We start from the raw sequence: 8,858 nt of genomic DNA on the forward strand, positions 1-8,858 counted from the left end.
ATCATTGAAACTCAGGCTAACATGTTGGATTTGCATTTCTAGTAAAATCTAAGACCTTTCAGATTTCTTTCCAGTGTTGGTGATATGATGCCAAGAGGGACATGGCTTTCTCAAGCACTAAATGACAAGGCTTAGTAGAGTTGGTGGGGAGGTTGAATAGTCTCTGGAACAAGTCACAGATTTTCTTTCCAAGCGCCCGAGGAGGGGTGAGGACCCTGTATGGAGCAGTAAGTTGACCACATGATGAGGATGGTGGTGAGGGAAACAACACCCTACACCTGTTCTGTTTGAGTGGTTCAGGAGGAATAAAATGATTTCTTTTTGTGTCTAGAGGCCCAGGGTCCCGGGGTGGGCACCCACCGCAGGCTGAGCCTTGCCCGCGAACGCGCTCAGGGCCGCCTCCTGCTCAAAGTTCCGCCCAGAGCCTCTGGGCTGTCGGGGCCTCGGGCGCGCGGGACGCGGGTCCTGCCCTCACAGCTGCTGGAAACGGGCTGGGGGCGCCGCTGCCTAGAGACACACCCCGCGGGGCTGCCGTTCGCGCCCCATGATGCGCCCGCAGCTGCTCAACCTCGAGGGGGCCCGACCCCGAGGCGTCCACGCGCCCTGATGTCTCCTGAAGAAACGCTCAGCGAGCCTGCCGGTCTCCACAGCAGCGGCAACGCCCGCAGTGCCCGCACCTGCGCGCCCAAGCGTCTTCCGGCTGCGGGTGGGGGCGGGGCGGGCCTGTGCGCGCACGTGCTCGGGCGGGCCTGGGGGCGGGGCGGTGCGCATGTGCTGAGGGGGTTGGGGGGGGTGGGCCAGTGGGCGGGCGGGGGAGGCGGGGCGGTGAGCACGTGCTAGGGGGTGGGGGCGGGGCGCGGGTGCTCGGGCGGGGCGTTTGGGCGGGAGGCAGGACGTAAAGGGCGCCATCGCGAGTCGCCTCCGCGCGTGCGTCAGGGCGGCCGCTCCCTGTTATGGCCGCGCGCGTGACCGTGTGTGGGCGGAGAGAGCCCTTGTCCCGGGGAAGGCGAAGCTTCCCGGTCGGACTCTTCCCAGACAAAGGCCGGCAGAGGCGGGCGTTTCAGCGTTTCCAGGCCCTCCTGCCGGCGGGTGTTGGCAGCAGCCCCGAGGGGAGAGTGTGAAGATGACGTGGTTTCTTGAGATGCCAGAGCCCGAGAAGCCAGAGCCGAGGAGGAGAGTCCCGCGGTTGCTCAGGTGAGCACGTGGGCCCAGGGACGCGCCGTGGCTGCTTTCAGCCCTGAAATGGCGTGGCGCCCGCAGACTTTACCTCGGTCCTGCTGAGGCCTGTTTTCAGCCCCCCCCCGCCCCCCCTTCTCTTCAGATAGTCAGTGTCGGCTTTCTAGAATACGCTGCACCCCAGGCCCAGCTCCCGTCCTGGCCTGAAGTGTCCCCCCCGGCCTGTGATGTAGCTTTGGAAAGGGCCCTTTCGCGACACAGCAGCAGGGCAGTGCTGACATGCTAGACAGCTACTGGGGTGGGGACATGCTCAGATATAAGATGGGGACAGTGTAGTTTGAGGTTTCATGTGGATGCAACTTCAGCCCTGCCCTGCGGGCGGAATGCACTTAATCAGGGTGGCATTAATGGGCGAGAATAATGCAAAGTTCTGGAAGAGAAAAGCGATTAGAAGACACCAGCTTCCTCTGTTGCTAAGGGAAGATTCTTTACTGCGCCATGTGGGTTAGCTCCCTGGTAGGGAGCGCACCTTTGCACCTCTGGCTTGCACCCCAAGCTCTTGTATGCATAAAATAAAATCTTTTAAACAGAAGTTTAAATTCACTACTGGAGACCTCAGTGCATGGGAGGAATAAACAGACTTGAATTTGCATTAAACTGATATTTCATGATTACCATTTCCCCCATCAGCTGCCTAGAGGAGCGTGCTCCGGGCACCTGGTTTCAATCTGTCTTTTCACAGGTGAGAACTTTATTCACTTAGAAGGTTGCTCTTCCACCTTTTTCCGCTACCAAGCTAATCATTTTTGAGTTGTTTGTAAGGGGTTGGGAGGGCTTAAGTGCAGAGAGGCAGAAGTCATCACATTTAATCTTCTTAGTTTGTCATTGCTTGCATTTAGCATTGAAAGTTAAGGATCTGATCTTTGTTTATTGGAATTAGCAGCTTTTGCAAGTGGAGGGTTTAAGCAGTCCCAAGAGGTTATAATCAGTGAGTTTCTGTTATATTCCACGGTTAATATTCATTGTCGTCTTTTAATGTATGGTCAAGTGCCATAAATATATAGCATAAAACTCAGCATAAGTAATAAATATAAAATTTAAAACCTTTATCAAATGAAAGTTTCTCTATCACTTTTAATGTTTATAGTTGCCAGTTTTACTTCTCTGCAGGCATGTTAACATGATTTGATCCGTTGTAAGTTCTTACCTTCTTGTTCCCATTCTTTTTTTTTTAAAGATTTATTTATATATACCAAACTGGGGTGTAAGCCAGAGGTGTGTGGGGGTGGTGAATCGAAATGTATTATTGAGCAAATGAATATATTAAAGATTCCAGCAGAACTCCAGCCCAGGTGCAGTGAACACTTCAACGCAGGTATAATCCACAAGCTTGCTTACTTACAGCTCCTTCCCTTTCAAGATTCATGGCCAGGGCCTCAGAACTCATATCTACAAGATAGGGCAGCTGGCCAAGCTGGTCTGTCTCTCCAAGGCCATCCCCGAATGCCTGCATCTTTTCCCCCCTTGCCTTGCCTCCCTTGTGTGGGGACTTTGCAGCAATGGTTGTGCCTGCTGAAAAATGATGCTATCAATGTAACAGACATGGTGACAGTTGTGTATAACAGGATCCCTTGGTCTTTAAACAGATGCTCAGACCTTTCGGGGCTACCCAGGTCTGGGACCTCATGCATGAGTAATAAAGTTTTCCTGACCTCACCATTCCTGAAGTACCGCTAGTTCTTCCTCTGCCTGGGTAAAAAGTAGAATTTATTTCTACAGCAGTGGTGAGAGGATTCATCAGAGAGTGGGGAGCAGAACAGGCAGACTGACTGAAATACACTGCTGAGGGAGGCAGGAGAGGTCTGCTGCGCCATGTGGGTTGCTCCCTGGCCAGGGACGGAACTCGAGCTGCTTGGCTGGCCTGGCGATGGCTTGATAGTGCTGTCTTTAACCCCTGTGTCACCAGGGAGTCCCCCCCCCACCCATTCTTCTTAATAGTAAAACCTGCTATGGACATTCTTTTCAGGTTGTCTCTGTATATTGGCCTGTGTGTTCCTTTTACATAAATTCTACTTCAGATGTGCAGGGACAATTGCAGGAGCCTCTATATGCTGGATATTTGACAAAGTATCTTGTAATAGAATATTGCTCTTAGAGACTAATTATGACTTTCAGGCATTAATACGTTAAAACACTTCTTAGCACATAAGAAGTATAAAAAATATATTTTGTTATGCTTACTGTCCTGTTAAAACTTAATTTCCATGAACACAGCAGACCTCTCCTGTCTCGCCCACTGCTCCCCTCAGCAGTGTATTTCAGTAAATCTGCCTGTTCTGCTCCCTGCTCTGTCTCTGGTGAATCTTCCCTGGCATCTCTGGCCTACACCGCAGCTCTTGTGCATAAACTAAATCTTTAAAAAAAAATTCCATGAAGTCTTTCAGTCCAAAATCAACCTGAGTTCTTCCCTTGTAGCTCTGCCTCTCTGCTATACAAATGTGTGGTCCTTGGGTCAGAGGCAGCAGCACCCGATGTAAAACACGAGCTTTGTAAACACAGAAATACACCCCACCCAGAACTCCTGTGTCAGAATCTGCATTTTATAACAGCCCATGACAATGTTGTCCTTGCTAAATTTGAGAATGCTTCTAAGTCACCCTGACTTTCCCAACTGAAATAGACACAGCCTTTCTGTGTTACATGGACACAATAATCAAAAATGAATGTGTTTCAAGCCTTCATGTTATCCAGAGATGTGGGGGGCCAGAGATGTGGGGGTTAAGAGGATTCATCAGAGACAGAATGGGGAAAAGAACAGGTAGACTAACTGAAACACACTGCTGAGGGGAGCAGCAGGCGAGTCACAAGAGGCCTGCTGAGCCATGTGGGCAGCTCCTGGCCAGGAATCGAACTAGTGCTGCAGTGGCTGTGGCTAGCTTCATAGGTTGCGTCCTAACCCCTTGTGCCACCGGGTGGCCCTGCTTTCTCAGTTTTTTTATATTAAATTTATCTTCTTATATTGTTAATGTTATCCTTTGTCTTCTAGAAAATAGTGTGTATGTTAGGAGTTGGCGCCTCAACTCCATCCAGGGTTTCCAAAGACTACACAGAGCCAGAGATGCAAAAGCAAAAAGGCTTTGTTGCTAGCTTAATTAGGGCCCAACTCTGCCTGGAGTACTGACACAGCAGTCTCATTAGGTTAAGAGAGGGACCCCTTCCCAGAGCAACCAGCTGTTTTTGTACTTTGTTGACAGGATGCGGGGACTTTTCACACCTGTGGCAGGGTCCACCTCGTGTAGTAATTGGGAATCCCAGACGAGCCCCCAAAATGTTAGGAGTTGGCGCCTCAACTCCATCCAGGGTTCCCAGAGTCTACACGGAGCCAGAGATGCAAAAGCAAAAAGGCTTTGTTGCTAGCTTAAGCTAGGGCCCAACTCTGCCTGGAGTACTGACACAGCAGTCTCATCAGGTTAAGAGAGGGACCCCCTCCCAGAGCAACCAGCTGTTTTTGTACTTTGTTGACAGGATGCGGGGACTTTTCACACCTGGGGCAGGGTCCACCCTGATTGGATAGTTCTCATGGTGCCAGCTAGGTTTCTTTTACCCTTGGCTTGTGGTTTTTGCCCCGAAACGAAACTAGCTGTGCCCTTTTGAGATGACAGTTATTTCTCAAAATGGCTGCAGTCTTGCTCATCTTACATGTAGTGTTGTTGTGGACCCCTCTTTCCTAAGAGTTAATGATTACATTATAGTATGTCACTATGTTTAAAAAAAAAATCTTGTTGGATAAACAGTTGTTTAGAACCATTTTTTTTTTAACTTTTTTTTTTCTTTTTTAAACCTTTGGTCAGGTTATGCACTTTGCCCATGAGCACTGGGTAAAGGTGTTATTTGTATTTCAGGAATGATTGCCACTTGGAGATGTGGCCACAGTGTTCGCCCAGGAGGAGTGCAGGTCCAGCATTAGGTCCAGCTGGAATCGTTCAGGGATATGATGCCTGAAAACTGCAGACACTGGTCCCCTGGTGAGGACGCCTTCCCTCCAGATTTCCTAATCCACCCTTATGTTTTCTTTCCTTGCTGTGTAGAGGTCTCAGACCCCTACTTAAATTGAACAAGTGAGGGTTAGTTGTTGAAGAAAAACAAGTCTTCATGGTGATTCATCCTGAACTTAACCTCCTTCTTTCTCCAGGTGATCTGCATCCTTCACTCTGCATTACTGGTAATTTCTAGAAATTCAGTGGGGGAAAAAGCTTTGTTTTGCACAATTTAAAATCCAGTTTTGACCCCATTCTTAATCCTCAGAGTGACTTGGAAGTGGTATCTGATAAGCTAATTTGGTTGCATGGTCTGAAAGTTTAATTTTGTTTTATTTAGTTTGTTTCGCTTCTCAGTGTACCTACCACATGTAAGTGAAATCATGCATTTGTTTTTCTCTGTCTGAATTATTTCATTAAGCGTAATGCCCTGTAGATCCATCTAGCTATTACAGATTGTAGGATTTTGTCTTGGTAATAGTTGAATGGTAGTATGCTGGATACATGTACTTTTTTAAAAAAAAGATTTATGTATTTATGTATACAAGAGATGGGGTACAGGCCAGAGATGTGGGGGGCTTGAGAGGATCCACTAGAGACAAAGTGGGGGACAGAACAGGCAGAGTGACTGAAACACAGTGCCGACGGGAGCAGCGGGCGAGAAAGGAAATGTCTGCTTCACCATATGATTTCTCCCAGCTGGCCGGGGATCGAACTCCTGCTGCAGAGGCTGTGGATTGCTTCATATGTGGTGCCCAACCCCTGGCGCCACCAGGGAGGCCTGGGTACATGTACTTTTTACACAATAATTGCTCAGTAACAGCTAGGTTGTTTCCAGCTCTTGGCTGTTGTAAATATGGGGTTGCACATGTCTCTTTGAATTTGTATTAATGTGTTCATTGGGTAAATATCCAAAACTGGAATAGCTGAATTATATGGAATTGTTTTAATTTTTTCAATTTAATGTATTTTTATCGAATTACCATTATTTTGCATTTGTAATCTTTTTTTCCCCACAATACACGATTTCTCCCCTCAGGTGTGGTCACCATAACTGTCCCACCACCAGATTACCCCTGATCCTCTACTGCTGTGCTCTCCCCTTTTCCCCTCCCCTACTGGATGCTTCAGATCTGTGGTCAGCTTTTAAGGGTTGGTTTTGAAGTTTGTCTGATCCTTGGGTTTCTATATATTCCACATATAAGGGAAACCATCTGGTATTTGTTTCTCCTCCTGGCTTATTTCACTGAGCATAATCCCTTCCAGTTCCATCCATGTTGCTGAAAATGGCATGAGTTTATCTTTTCTTTTTTTAAAGATTTATTTATGCATACAAGAACTGGATGTAACCTAGGTGTGGGGTGGTGGTGAGAGGATTCACCAGAGACAGAGTGGGGAGCAGAACAGGCAGATGTACTGAAATACTCTCCCGAGGGGAGCAGCAGGCAAGTCAGGAGAGGTCTGCTGCGCCATGTGGGTTGCTCCCTGGCCAGCCGGGAATCAAACTCGTGCTGTAGTGGCTGTGGCTAGCTTGATAGTGCTGTGTTTAACCCCTGCACCACCAGGGAGGCCTGAGTTTATCTTTTTGATCACTGAGTAGTAGTCCACTGTGTATGTATACCACATCTTCTTGACCCACTCATCTGTTCTGGGGCATTCAGGTGGTTTCCACATCTTGGCCATAATAATTAGTGCTACAGTAAACATAGGTGTGCATATTTCCTTTCAAAATACTGTTTTTATGTTTCCTGTGTAGATATCAGTGGGGTAGCTGTGTCATATGGCAGAAGCATTTCTAGTTGTGAAGCACCTCTGCACTGCTTTCCATAGGGGATGCGCCAGTCTTATTCCCACCATAGTGTCAGAGGGTTCCTTGTTCTCCACACCTCACCAGCACTTGTTGTTTCTATTTTTTTTAAAGATCTTATTTATTTATAGAAGAACTGGGGTACATGTCAGAGGCGTGGGAGCGTGAGAGGATTCACCAGAGACAGAGTGGAGAACAGAACAGGCAGACGACTGAAATACACCGCTGAGGGGAGCAGTGGGTGTGACAGGAGAGGTCTGCCACACCATGTGGGTTTCTCCCTAGCTGGCCAGGAATCGAACCTGTGCTGTAGAGCGTGTGGACAGTTTCACAGCGTGGTGCTCAACCCACTGTGCCACTGGGGAGGCCCTCTATTTTTTTTGTTGTTGTTATGGGCCATTCTTCCAGGTATGAGGTGGTATCTCACTGTGGTTTTGATTTGAATTTTCCTGATCAGTGATGATGAACATTGTTTCATGTGCCTGTTGGCCATCCTCATGTCATCTTTGGAGAAGTGCCTATTTAGCTCTTCCCCTTCCACCCTCCCATTTTGTAGAATTGTCTGAGCTCTCTGTTGATCAGTCCATCATCAGATGTATGCTGTGTAAATATTTTCTCCTATTAGAGTGTCCCTTTGTTTTGGTTACTGTTTATTTTGCTGTACAGAATCTTTTTAGTTTGATATAGTCCCAGTTGTTTATTTTTTACTTTGATTCTTTGCTGCTGGGGATGAATCTGCAAAGATGTTTCTGAAGTTTATGTCACGCATGTTTTACTTATGGTGTTTTCTGTGTACTTTATGGTTTCAGGTCTTTAACACCCAATCTTTTATCCATTTTGAGTTGATTTTCATGTATGGTGTGAGAGAGTGATCTAATTTCATTCTTTTGCATGTTGCTGTCCAGTTTTCCCAACATCATTTATCGAAGAGTCTTTCCTTGCTCCAGTGTATATGCTTCATTCCTTTGTCATAGATTAATTGTCCATATAAGTATAGGCTTATTTCTGGGCTTTCAATTCTATTCCATTGGTCTATGCATCTTTGTTCTAGTACCATGTTTTAATTTTTATGGCTGTATAGTATAGTATGGAGCCTGGAATTGGGATGCCACTATTTTTTCCCTTTTTAGTCAGTACAGCTTTGGTTTAGGGTTTTTGTAGCTTCATATAAATTACACAAATGTTTGTTCTATTTCTTTGAAGACTGCCATTGGGATTACTTGAATCTGTAAATTGTCTTGGGTCAGGTGGCCATATTGAAATTGTTGATTCTTAACATGGTGGCGAGGAAACACTGTGAGTAAGATCTCCCATTTAAAAAAAGTTAATAGGGAGGAAAAGCGGCAGGTCCCAGTGAGAACTGGGACACGGAAGATAAACAGACGACTCCAGCAAACTACACAAAGAAGAAAGTTGCCATGAAAGAGGACTAGAAGGGAGGAAAGCTCAGAAACCTGCTGCCCTCCCCCATCCACAAAGTTGGTACTATCCGACCAACAGAAAGGAGGAAAAAACAAACAAACAAACAAACAAAAAAACAACCAACAAGAACAAACTACGCATCAAGCGGGACTGTGAGTGGAAAGTAACTATTTCAGCCACCACACACCGTGAACTGGAGCTGTGGAGAACCCTGCAGGATTCATGCGCGGAGGTGAGCGAACGGCTCCAGGCACCATTAGAGAAAAACAAAGACCCCCGGAGACCTACACACAGCCAGCCCCAGGCCAGCTCGTAAGCTTGTGCGGAAAAGCAGTGTGCTTGAAAAGCAAACGCGGATTGCGGCTGCCCAGGTCCCCACGCCTGCGACCTAGGCTTGCAGGGAGATGCGCAGGGGC

The 8,858-nt window shown here is 47.3% G+C and overlaps 1 long non-coding RNA gene across 1 annotated transcript; it reads left to right on the forward strand.

The window, feature by feature from the left end:
• Nucleotides 1-963: 963 nt before the first annotated feature.
• LOC119251872 (uncharacterized) lies at nucleotides 964-6,278 on the forward strand. The gene is made up of 3 exons (XR_005126619.2): nucleotides 964-1,194; nucleotides 1,867-1,918; nucleotides 5,079-6,278. It is a non-coding gene; the product is annotated as an uncharacterized LOC119251872 (long non-coding RNA).
• Nucleotides 6,279-8,858: the final 2,580 nt, after the last annotated feature.

Source organism: Talpa occidentalis, unplaced genomic scaffold (assembly GCF_014898055.3).
Source record: "Talpa occidentalis isolate TD23 unplaced genomic scaffold, MPIMG_talOcc4v2.1 talOcc4.2, whole genome shotgun sequence".
Classification (NCBI taxonomy): domain Eukaryota; kingdom Metazoa; phylum Chordata; class Mammalia; order Eulipotyphla; family Talpidae; genus Talpa; species Talpa occidentalis.